This window comes from Medicago sativa, chromosome 6 (assembly GCF_051527215.1).
Source record: "Medicago sativa cultivar Bolivia chromosome 6, Bolivia_mono, whole genome shotgun sequence".
NCBI classification, from domain to species: Eukaryota; Viridiplantae; Streptophyta; class Magnoliopsida; order Fabales; family Fabaceae; genus Medicago; species Medicago sativa.
This window is the reverse complement of record NC_140754.1, coordinates 38,294,997-38,308,210: the sequence shown is the minus strand read 5'-3', so window position 1 is coordinate 38,308,210 and position 13,214 is coordinate 38,294,997. Positions and strand designations below refer to the sequence as shown.

General features: G+C 33.0%; 1 long non-coding RNA gene and 1 pseudogene across 1 annotated transcript; both read left to right on the top strand.

Annotated features, from left to right (window-relative positions):
* The first annotated feature begins 682 nt into the window (after window positions 1–682).
* On the top strand, window positions 683–7,976 carry LOC146914989 (uncharacterized). Its single transcript, XR_015014457.1, has 5 exons — window positions 683–1,272; window positions 1,400–3,865; window positions 4,033–4,104; window positions 5,433–5,496; window positions 7,703–7,976. It is a non-coding gene; the product is annotated as an uncharacterized LOC146914989 (long non-coding RNA).
* A 1,269-nt stretch (window positions 7,977–9,245) lies between these two features.
* LOC146914988 (disease resistance protein RGA2 pseudogene) lies at window positions 9,246–11,806 on the top strand (annotated as a pseudogene).
* The last annotated feature ends 1,408 nt before the right edge of the window (window positions 11,807–13,214 follow it).

The following is a 13,214-nucleotide window of genomic DNA, read 5'->3' as shown; positions in this document are numbered from 1 at the left end:
AAACTTTAATGACTTTAGAAAATTGTGTTTGAATCATTTTGGCAAAATTAATGTAAATTTGAGGAAGCTCATGCCTATTTTTCATCATATATATCCATGTAAAGCGAGAATAATCATCAATAAATAGAACAAAATACTGAGAACCTCCCATGGTAGGTGTGGGAGCAGGGCCCCAAATATCAGAATGCACTAGATCAAATGGTGAAGCTGAAATGGAAGTACTTTTATTGAAAGATAAGGCTGGTTGTTTAGCAGTTTGACAAGCAGTACAATCAAAAGACTCATTAGTGACAGATCCTAAATAACCTTGAGACACTAGAGGACGCAATTTACCAATAGAACTGTGAGCAAGACGACGATGCCAAAGTTGAATGGAAGAATCTGTGGTAGCGGCACAAATGTTGGACTCAATAGGAATATGCAGTTCAGTTAGCTCATATAGCCTTCCGATCTTACGCCCACTCCCTATGAGTTGTCCTGTCCGCGTATCCTGCACACGACATCCAGAGGAAGAGAAAGTAATTTCATATCCAAGGTCACATAATTGACCAATAGAAATAAGATTAAAATTTAGTTTAGGAATAAGATATGTGTTAGGTAGGCTTAAATTAGAGAGAGAGAGAGAGAGAGAGAGAGAGAGAGAGAGAGAGAGATATGACCTGTGTGGCTTACATGCATCCATCAGCAGTGTGGATAGAAGGGTTAATATCATTTTTAGATAGGGAAGAAAATAAATGAGACACAGATGTCATGTGGTTGCAACATGCCGAATCAAAATACCATTTAGAATTACCTGGTGTAGTGGAAAGAGTGGCGGGAGTATTACCAGAAGGAAAAAGTTATCTGAAAAGAGTCTCGATGTTTGTGACAGACCCATTAGAGCCGGGACGAGATTGATTCCTACAAAATTCGGTAGTTTTGTTTGTAACTGCAATCTTGGAATTTTTCATTGTATTATAACATAAAATGGGTCACGGGTGTACTATTTGAGGGAGAGAAAAATTAATTGATGAAGTGTGGCCTTTATTTGGTGGTGAATTTGGAATAGGTTGATATGGTAATTGGTTGGTGTGGTGAGATAACAAGGGATAAGTGCCTTACGAAATTGACACTGGTGGAAACAAAATCACCGAAAAAGGTATATTGTGGTGGCTTAAACAAATACGGAATTACCGACAAATAATGATGGTGATCAACGGAGAGAAAAAAATTGGAATACTCAGGAAAAAACAAGAGGAAGAGCTAAAAGAAAACCTAAGCTCTTGATACCATGTAAGTTTCCATTTATTTATTGTAGTTTTCTTTTTTTATCTTTTCTATCACATAATTCCGAAATCTTGAACACTCAAGGGTGCGACCTTGGCGTTCGAGTTGACTGAGAAGTTATCTATCCTTGCAGAGAGTAATCAAAGAGCTACGGAAGCATGTTTCGGTGGTGGGCGGTTGGATTGCATTTTGCACCGCCGCTCCTTCAGCTGGAGTTTGTGCTTAACGTTGCATTTACTTATCGTACTCACTTTTAACAGGCTATTTTTCTTTTCTTTTTTGTCCAGTATATTATGAGTCGAGATCCTCTCCATTTGCTACTTCATATACGGTATGTTTGGTATAGGTGAGAAGGAAGTTGATGTGATAAAAACAAGACATATATTTATTTTATCAGTTACTTCTATGTCCCTATTAATTACAGTATATAGCTGGTAAAATGAAACACTCTTGCCACTTCCATTGTGTTTAACAAAAAACTCTGCCTATTTATCTTCATATTTGAATATTAACTAAGCACAATGCATAAAAAAAGTTCAATATGAAATTACGATTGAATGAAACTCTACTAACAAAAAGTTACTTACTAGAAATTTTAATTTGATTAAGCAAACTTTGAAAATGTTAACTAAATCATAACACTGCTATTGAAATTTGTAAACTATCGTTATATATTCAATGAGAATCAAAGGTTGTCTCATTTTAAAATACTGGAACTCTCTTAGCAGGAGGAGATGTGAATGAATGATAATAGAGCTTAACATCAAAAAATGAACCAACATGTATATTGCTCGCAAAATCGAAACCTCTGTTTGTTAAGGACAATAACATTATTTAATGTCTGATATCAGTCTCAAGTCTTATGTGATGAATTATTTTGGAAGTATATCGACTTATTTTGTGATGTTACAACACTGCGTCCTTTGTGGCACTGATTTCCATTGCCAATTTTTCTATATTTCTAAGTATTCTGTTTGTTCTCCTTGAAATTCTGTGTAATGCCTTTATTCACAAGACCTGTATCGACTTTATCATATAGTTTTGTGATAATTGAACTATGTATGCATCTATCCTTTCTTCAATGCTCTTGATTTCAGTGCGATTATTTTCACTTTCTTTCCTCTTTCCAGTATTCTCTGTAGTATGCATGGTTAAGGTGACTCATAAATTCTAGTATTTAACCCTATAATCGGTATCTTAAACCTAATTAACTACATACTAATTACTTAAAACACCCTCTCATATTGGATCCTAACAGTATTAATGAAAAATTATGCGACAGCTACAACTTTGAGGTTTAAGTAGTCTATAGTTCAATTCTAGTATATTATTGTGTTTGCAAATGTATGTATGTTTTTTTTTTTTTTTTTTTTTAACTATGATGCTCTTTTTATTTCTTAACAAAGGGATATGTTTATCTCAAAATAATAAAGTATCCTCTCTTGGTTTCATTATCCGATTCTGATACCATTCTAGCAAGCCATGGTTCTTTTATTAGACTGAAATCATTATGATAGAGATAAAGATTACTGCAAATTCAAAATTTAATGAACAAGTTGAGATTAAATATAATCTTGATGCCTCATTTGAAGCCTTTTATTGTATGTCTGATTTTGTTTTTTTTCCTTACTGTCATGTACCTTCACAACTTGTAATATGTTTTTTAGTATTACAAATTTACTATAAGTCTATAACCATTTTAATTAAGAGATATCCTTGAAAACAAATAATTTAGCATAACCATCTTCCTAGACAAAGTCATCTCCAATCCAAACTTTGATTACTTTGATTGCATAGTGGAATTGAACAAACCGATATTCTTTCGCCATAAGCTATTTGGTACAAACTACTGTAAAATTGCAACTATACTTATGTTATTGCACTGTTGCATAGTGGATTTGGAACAAATCGCTATTTCTTTTTGATCGCAATCGACAAAATTTGAGTATCTTCGTGTATAAGGATTTGTGGAGTGTGCATGTGACTTTGAATTCATCACTTACACAAACTAAGTGAATTTTGTTCATGTTGGCTTTTGTTAAGGTAACCTCTTCACGTGAGAGGGTTATAGCTGAAATATAAACTATGTTGTATTACTGAAATATAAACTATGTTGTATTACTATTATTTTTTTGTTGACAGAACCTTTTAGAGCATTGCTGATAAGATTAAATTTGAAAGCATAATATTTATTATTATTTTCTTTTTGTCTGTATGGCATGTAGAATATGCTTGATGCTTCATCTAGCTAAAAATATTTTGGTTAAAAAGCTGTATTCAAATGGTGGACCTTTGCATTCAAATTTAACATAATTAAATAATAATAAAATGGAACACAGGGGGAAGCTTCTACACACATTTCTTTATACTCATTTTTTTTCTTCCCATTCTACATCACTCTCGTCCCTCTTCTCTATCCTCACATTTCCCATTTTTTTCTCCTTCAAATCATCAAATTACTTCCACAAATCAATCCCCATAAGAAATATTATGCATCTAAGCAAGTTCTATTTGGTGGAATTTTGGGGTTAGGGTATGGGCTTTGGGAAAGAAGAGGAATACCCATATTGTGAAAGTTGCTCATTGAGACTTCTTGGAGGTATATTTATCAATTTACAACTCAATTAGTGCATATTTAAACATGATTAGTTGTTAGAAATTAATTTTTGAGATTAGAGTAGATGATAGGAGATTTTATGGTTAACTATTGTTAGAGAAGTAGTAGAATGAGTTTCTAATTCATGAGAAGTTATTATTGATGTTCAGATATGACGCCGGACGCTTCACATGCTTCTTCGGGAGTGGTTAGAGAGCAAACATAGTTGATTGGTCGTAATTGTGAGTTGATGACGATTATCACTTGTTTTAATTATCGTGATTATTGATATTTTGGTTATTTTATAGTTAAAGTATTTATAAAAAATGGGGAACACACCCTTTAAACATTTTTGTTGTCGTTGAAATTATGTTTAAGGTCATGAATATTAATATGGTCTCTATTTGAACTTATCTATGATTTATTGAGAAAATAATTTGAAGTTGAGATTTGGTTGCATACACTACGGCATATGTTTTGAGATGTTGACAAAAATTGTTTTTGAGAAATATGTTTTTGTTTTGAAATTTATTTCGATACTATTCATTATACATTCCATTTGGATTTGGGTTTTGGATTGACCTATGATTTATAAAGTAGTGGATTTGTGAATTGAAATTTGATTTCATGTATCTCGGCACTAGTTTTCATATGTTGTTAGGAATAGTTTTGACAATCGTGTTTTTCGAAGATTTTGTTACTAACATGTACTTGATTTGGATTGGATTTTGTTTTACTTATGATTATAAGTAATAGATATTCGATTGAGTTTTGATGGTACACAGTTTGACATAAGTTTCAATATGTTGTGAAACATGGTTTTAGTGACATTTTGAGAATTTTGTTTTGAGAAACATAATTATCATTGCGACGACCTAGGTGCACGTAGTATGTGATTTCGATTAGGTAGTTACTCCATTAGATGGAGCCGCCCCAATGGAAAGGCCGCCATTAGGAGGAGAGGGCTATCAATGAGATGTAAACTCCCTAATTGAAAATGTTTACACTTTGTTTTGAGTCGAGAGAAAAGAGATATCCGTTAGATGGAGCCGCCCCATTGGAAGGCCACCATTAGGAGGAAAGGGCTATCAACGAGATGGAGCTAGTTCTCGATTCACCCATTTGGTTATTTTCATTAAAGTTGGATTTCAATACTTTTTATAAAGTTGATTATTTTGGTATTATTAAACTGAATGTGATTTTATGTTATATTTGAAGTTGATTATTTTCACTAAACGGAGTTTTCTATAATTTCTTTAAAAGCTTCCATTAAGATTTTCATCAATGTTTTTTTTAAAGGCTTGTAATCTTATTTTCACCTTTTTATGATGTTGGATTTTCTTTGAATTATTCTTACTTGATTGAAAATATTTATACATGTGTAAATTTCATGCGTATAAACGATTGTGGATTAGTATAATTTTATACGGTTACTATTTTTGTAAATTGACAATAGATTAGATAAAGTAAATAATCGTGCCCTTGTGTGTTTCCCTTCTAGTTGGTGGTGGTTGTTGTCTCTCACTAAGTCCCTGTGACTTACTCTTTTATTTTCTATTTTTTTTTTCAGATTCAAAGTCAATTGTGCAGAAAGCTTCTAGCAGGGTTAAAGATCTATCAATGTCACTCTTTTGGTAGGTTTCCTATGTGAATAAATTGAATGGTTGAAGTATATGCAGCTATTTGGAGTCTAGGAATGGTTTATTTGAGATATACAATTATGTAAAAATGTCATTGTGAAACTCTGGATGAGATTACAGGTTGATAAATAAGATTAAAATCTTGGAAATGTTGAAACTACTGAGGATACTGCCAAAATTTCAGTGAAATGTTTTTTTGAAGTGAAATCCGAATTGGAATTGTTTTTATTTTATAGTTTGTCCAGTTGGATCAATAGGCTTGCCGGGCTAGAATGTTCTAGTTCGTGCGCCGGTCACGATTAGTGTTTTTGGGTCGTGACAAAGTTGGTATCAGAGCTCGGTTGTAGGTCCTAATAGCTGCAGACATAGATTGAAAATAGATTCTTACTAGTAAATTGTGAACCGCGGCACCATTTACTTGCAAAAATCTATTAGCATTCTATGGTAGTGTCACTTGTTGTCCAATCCTGTCATTTCTTTTGGTCTTTGATTGGTCTCACTCTTTTGTCATCTTGTCCTATGTTCGGTCAATTTTCCTTCATTTAGTGAGGGTGTTACCCATTACCAAGATCTCCACTAGAAGGGAAATTAATTCCTTTTGGGTTTATTGCTCAAACTTAAAACCTTAGTTAAAGAAGTCGTGTTTCGGAACGTACTCGTGGTCGACGTAAATCAAATGATGGAGAATTTGCGTTCATGTCGACAAACATGGCTTAGTTATAGGAGTAGCTAGTGTTGAAGTGTCAATAGGAAAAAGAATATTGCTAAAGGTATTATACTAACTTGTTGGGGTTTATGTTGGAAAGCAATAGGTTAACTTAAGACAAGCAAATTTTAACGGTTAATAAGAAGTTTGTTGAGGAGCAAGCGTCAAATTCACCTACATGGACTTAAACCTTACATTTATAAGTCTAGTGTGTGTGAGGATCCACTGCAATTCATTGATAGTGTCGAGAGGTTATGAAGGGCATTAGGGTGCTCAAACATAAGGACTTGGGAGTTTACTTCATGTAATTTGGAGGTTGTAGTATATGACTCATTTGATACACTTACACGTGGAAAATTAGTAGGATCACCTCTGTTACAATGAATTGAGATCTCTTGATTGTTTATGGCTAGTTTACTTATAGAAAGTGTTTGGGATGAATTAACACACGAGTATGAAAGATCAGAACAAATTGAGGTTATGACAATTTAGAGTACAAAACTTGTTTTACAGAGATTCGAGACATGATCCTCACCCTATCATAGAAGAGGTGTGTGTCAAGCGGTTCATTAGAGAATTAGGAGAATATTTAAGTGGATTTGTGTTTGGATTTAATTGTACTACTTTGGGGAAGTTTCAAATTTGATACTTTAGATTAGGCAACAAAACCTTAAGGGATGCAGTAAACAGGATTCTTGCAAGAAACAAGTTGAATGACCATACAGTAATTGTTATAATCGTTGTGTTGAAGTTATATTTCGGTCATTAGGGACAACAAATAGTAATATCATAAAAGGATGGATCCAGTAGATAAATTATTGGGCACTATGCAGAGTCGTAGATTAGATCATGGATCATATACATAATCCACTTTCCATTAGAGTATTTTTGGTTCTGCAATAGTTGGTTCCACTCTGGAAATTGTTTCAAAGATAGTAAATTGTGCTTTTAATATGGTCAAGTAGGTAAATAAATAAATAAATAAATAAAGGGATCGTTCTTGGCAGCTACAACACATCCATTAGCTAGTTCTCGATTCACCCATTTGATTATTATTTTCTTTAAAGTTGGATTTCAATACTTTCTATAAAGTTGATTATTTTGGTATTATTAAATTGAATGTGATTTTATTTATATTTGAAGTTGATTATTTTCACTAAACGGAGTTTTCTATAATTTCTTTAAAAGCTTCCATTAAGATTTTCATCAATGTTTTTTTTAAAGGCTTGTAACCTTATTTTCACCTCTTTATGATGTTGAATTTTCTTTGAATTATTCTTACTTGATTGAAAATATTTATACATGTGTAAATTTCATGCGTATAAACGATTGTGGATTAATATAATTTTATACGGTTACTATTTTTGTAAATTGACAATAGATTAGATAAAGTAAATAATCGTGCCCTTGTGTGTTTTCCTTCTAGTTGGTGGTGGTTGTTGTCTCTCACTAAGTCCATGTGACTTACTCTTTTATTTTCTATTTTTTTTTCAGATTCAAAGTCAATTGTGTAGAAAGCTTCTAGCAGGGTTAAAGATCTATCAATGTCACTCTTTTGGCAGGTTTCCTATGTGAATAAATTGAACGGTTGAAGTCTCTGCAGCTATTTGGAGTCTAGGAATGGTTTATTTGAGATATACAATTATGTAAAAATGTCATTGTGAAACTCTGGATGAGATTACAGGTTGATAAATAAGATTAAAATCTTGGAAATGTTGAAATTACTGAGGAAACTCTGCCAAAATTTCAGTGAAATGGTTTTTTTGAAGAGAAATCCGAATTGGAATTGTTTTTATTTTATAGTTTGTCCAGTTGGATCAATAGGCTTGCTGGGCTAGAATGTTCTAGTTCGTGCGCGGGTCACGATTAGTGTTTTTGGGTCGTGACAGAATAATAAAGGCTTAATTGCAGTTTTAGCCCCCTAACTTTCCCAAAGTGGCGATTTTGGCCCCCTAAGAAAAAAATACAAAACCGCCCCCTAAGTTTTGCACCTGTGGCAGTTTTGGCCCCCAAGGCCAATTTTGACTTGGTCTACGCTGACGTGGCACCCTAAGTGAGGGGCCACGTGTTATTTTTTTATTTTTTTTTTTGGCCAACTTTGAAACGTTACTCAAGAATTAATATAACAATTAATTTAATAGATAATATATATATATATATATATATATATATATATATATATATATATATATATATATATATCTATTTGAAACTTGAATGTGAACAATTTTTCTAAACTGATATGAAAAGATGTTATCATATGAAAAGATTCGCAATTTGGTTTTTTGTTTATTACGTGAAAAGGCCTAATGAAGTTTATTTGTATACATTTGTGTTTATTTAGACCTTAATGTTTTTTGGTTGATATAAGTTAGCAAGCCCTTATACTAAGGGCCCGTTTGGATTGACATAGTTTTGAGCTCATGAAAAACAGCTTTTGTAAACATAAATTTTTATGTATTATTCATATCTTTGTCAAAGTAGTTTAAGAAAAAACAGTTTATGAAGATATGATTTTTGTTAGTGAGAACTTATGAGTTAACATAAAAGCTTATTCAATTGCATAATTTGTTTTTCAAAACCTCAAAAAATAAGTCAATCCAAACGGGCAGTAAATATATGTAATTGAAGACTTCTTCTACTTACTGATCAAATGAACGGACAGGATGTTTCATATGATATGATTTCCAAACTTTGTTTTTTCTTCACTAGTGTCTTGTTATGTATCTTCACAACTTGTTTTTTTCATTTAGAATAATAATATTATAATACCAAAAGTTATTTAGAGGAACTAAAAGTTGTTATTGTTCAAATATCATTTTTCTAACAATTTTTACAATTTTTCTAAACTGAAAGAGGTGGACTCAACACCATAAGTTGAACCAAAGAAATTCACTATACATTGTATGAAATGATTATTCAAAATTTAATGAACAAGGAGAGACTAAATATAATCTTGATGTCTCATTTGAAGCCTTTTATTGTATATCTGATTTTGTTTTTTTCCTTACTCTCATGTACATTAACAACTTGTAATATGTTTATTAGTATGACAATATCATGACAGTACAAATTATAATTGTTTAGAGGAGCCAACTTTGAAACGTTACTCAAGAATTATTATAACCATTAATTTAAAAGATAATCTTTGAAACTTGAATTTCAACAATTTTTCTAAACTAAACTGATGTTGTTACATATGAAAAGAATTATTGTATATCTGATGTTGTTTTTTCCCAATTTTGTTTATAAATTTACAATAATATGAATATGATAGTACTAATTATTATTATTTAGAGGAGCCAACTTTGAAAAGTTAAACGAGAACTATAACCATTTTAATTAAGAGATATCTTTGAAAACAAATAATTTAGCATAACCATCTTCCAATCCAAAATTTGATTAATTTCTGTTCTCATACCTGCAAATGGCTTACGCTTTACTTGGAATCATAATTCAAAACCTCGGGCCTTTTTGTTGAAGAGGAGCTTGCATCCTTTTTGGGTGTTGAGGAATTGACCCAAAGGCTATCCGGAAATCTCACTGCAATCCGTGCTGTCCTCAAAGATGCCGAAGAGAAGCAAATAACAAGTCATGCTGTGAAAGACTGGCTGCAGAAGCTGGCTGATGCTGCTCATGTTCTTGATGATATATTGGACGAATGTTCAATAACATCAAAATCACATGGAGACAACAAGTGGATCACTCGTTTTCATCCCAAGAATATTTTGGCTCGTCGAGATATTGGGAAGAGGATGAAAGACATTGCTAAAAAGATTGATGTTATTGCTGAAGACAGGATCAAATTCGGATTACATGCGGGGGTCATGGAGAGGCAACCAGAAGATGAAGAGTGGCGCCAAACTACCTCTGTCATTACTGAACCGGAAGTATTTGGAAGAGACAAAGATAAAGAACAAATTGTTGAGTATCTTCTAAGGCATGCTAGCAACAGTGAAGATCTCTCTGTCTATTCCATTGTTGGCCTAGGTGGATATGGAAAAAACAACACTTGCTCAATTGGTGTACAACGATGAAAGACTAACCACCCATTTTGATTTGAAAATATGGGTTTGTGTTTCAGATGATTTCAGCATGATGAAAATCCTACACTCTATCATAGAATCTGCCACTGGACAAAATCATAATCTCTTGACTTTAGAATTAATGCAAAAAAAAGTTCAAGAAGTTTTGCAAAGCAAAAAGTATTTACTTGTACTGGATGACGTGTGGAACCAAGAACAAGTAAAATGGGAAAAGTTGAAGCATTATTTGAAGAGTGGAAATACAATGAAAGGTTCATCTATTTTAGTCATAACACGACTTAAGATTGTTGCATCTATCATGGGAACTCGCCCTGCTCACCATTTGGTAGGTTTATATGATGACGACATTTGGTCATTATTTAAACTACATGCTTTTGGACCTGATGGGGAAGAGCGTGCAGAGCTTGCAACAATAGGCAAGGAGATAGTCAGAAAATGTGTGGGTTCACCTCTTGCTGCCAAAGTATTGGGAAGCCTTTTGTGCTTTAAAAGTGAGGAACACCAATGGCTTTCTGTCAAGGAAAGTGAGCTTTGGAATTTATCTGAGGATAATCCTATCATGTCTGGTTTGAGACTAAGCTACTTTAATTTGAAATTGTCCTTGAGGCCATGTTTTACTTTTTGTGCTGTTTTCCCTAAGGATTTTGAAATGGTGAAGGAAAATCTCATTCATCTTTGGATGGCTAATGGACTTGTTACATCTAGAGGAAACTTACAGATGGAGCATGTTGGTAATGAGGTATGGAATGAATTATACCAAAGGTCATTCTTTCAAGAAGTCAAATCAGATTTTGTAGGTAACATTACATTCAAAATGCATGATTTGGTCCATGATTTAGCTCAATCTGTTATAGAAGAAGAATGTGTGGCTTCTGAGGCTTCAGGCTTGACTAATCTGTCAACTAGAGCTCACCATATAAGTTGCTTCCCTTCAAAAGTAAATTTGAATCTCTTAAAAAAAGTTGAATCATTGCGAACCTTTCTTGACTTTGAATCATCACTCTTCGTGGATTCATATGTGTTGCCATTGATCACTCCTCTCCGATCTTTACGTACAAGGTCTTGTCATCTCTCTGCATTGAAGAGTTTAATGCATTTGCGGTACTTGGAACTTTACAAAAGTGATATCACAACCTTGCCCACGTCTGTTTGTAGACTGCAGAAATTGCAAACACTAAAGCTTGAAGATTGCTATGAATTCTCTAGTTTTCCCAAACAATTGACAAAATTGAAGGACCTTCGACATCTCATGATTAAAAATTGCCCATCATTGAAATCAACTCCTAATAGAATTGGGGAGTTAACTTGTCTGAAAAAATTGACCATTTTCATTGTTGGTTCGAAAATTGGGCATGGTTTAGCAGAGCTACATAACTTACAATTAGGGGGCAAACTACATATCAAAGGCCTTCAGAAAGTGTCGAATGAAGAGGATGCAAGAAAAGCTAATTTGATTGGCAAGAAAGACTTAAATCGCTTATATTTCACTACAAGAAAACTGCCTTTTAGAGACCGAATATTCGGTCGCTACATCAACAAAATCGGTCTCTGATAGATTTGGTGACTGAATCAGCGACCAAAAATTAGAGTGGCTAAAACGCTGGTCGCTGATCCTTAGTCACCGGTCTAGCGACTGATTTTTCGTGACTGCCTTTGTGACTACATGTAGAAACTGATTTTGTCACCGAATTTTGAGACGAAATCAGAGACCGAATCTAGACACCGATTTAGACACCCTTTTCTTCGCAGAAATCAGCTGATTTAGCGACTTATTTGGAGCAATGATAATTGAACAACCATTTGGTACAATCTATTTGACAACCTTCCTTTTCTCTCTTTTCATTGGTCAAAAACAATGGAGAGAGAAAAAGGAAGAAAGAGAGTAAGAATATAATGTGAGTATGAGAGAGAAAGTTGTCTAAAAGTTGCCACAAAATGGTTGTACAAATATCATTTCTCTTTATTTGTGACCGAGTTTGCCACTTAATTAGCCACCGATTTTAGAGACTGAATTCGAGACGGGTTTTATTTTACAATGCTATAAGTTTTAGTCGCTATTTCGGTCTCTATGGATTTTTTTAAATTAATTGCATACTGTACCTGGTCACTGTTTTGTGACCGCAAGAATTACAATATTTTAATTTTAATATTGTAATTTTTTAACTCGCATTTTTATCAAATTCCATACAAAAGATGAAAATAATTCAATGTCACATGATGAAAGAAATAACATTCCATTCAATGGAACATACATAAACTAGTCAAAATACATAATACTAACAAATAGAGGAGATTTGTGTATTCACAAAAGCCTTTGCACATACAAAATACATATTACTAACCAAAAGAGATTTGTGTATTAACAAAATACAGAACAGCTTTTGCACTTGGTAGTCTTAACAAAATACATAATACTAAACAAAAAAAATTGCAAGTGGTAGGCTTAACAAAATACTAATCTAAAGAGATTTGTGTATTATCAAAACACATCAAATTATCTATCCAGGAACACATTGCACTTCCAAATCTAAGTCCCCATCAACCTCATCTTCAACCTCATTTCATGTGTACAATGATCAAAGAGAAGACAAAAATACTGATATCAACAATCTAATTTAAGCATAATATTTTAACATCAACAATCTTATCGATATGTTCACACATTTCATGTGTACAATGATCAAAGAGAAGACAAAATTACCTAAACATCAAGCTATAGCCACTACATTGCTTCATCAAAATTAAGTGAAGATCAAGCTATAACACTACCAAAGTTTTTCCATATAACATCAAAGATAAATCAAAGTATAAGGTATACTAAAAAAGGCATGGTTTACACTTTACAATTTGTGTATAGGCTAGTGTATATGCTAAAAGATTAAACAAAAAGTTTGGGTACATAGGCTAATTTATAGTAACTCCGTATAGAAAAACGTGTCTCTAAAGTAGTGAATAACATA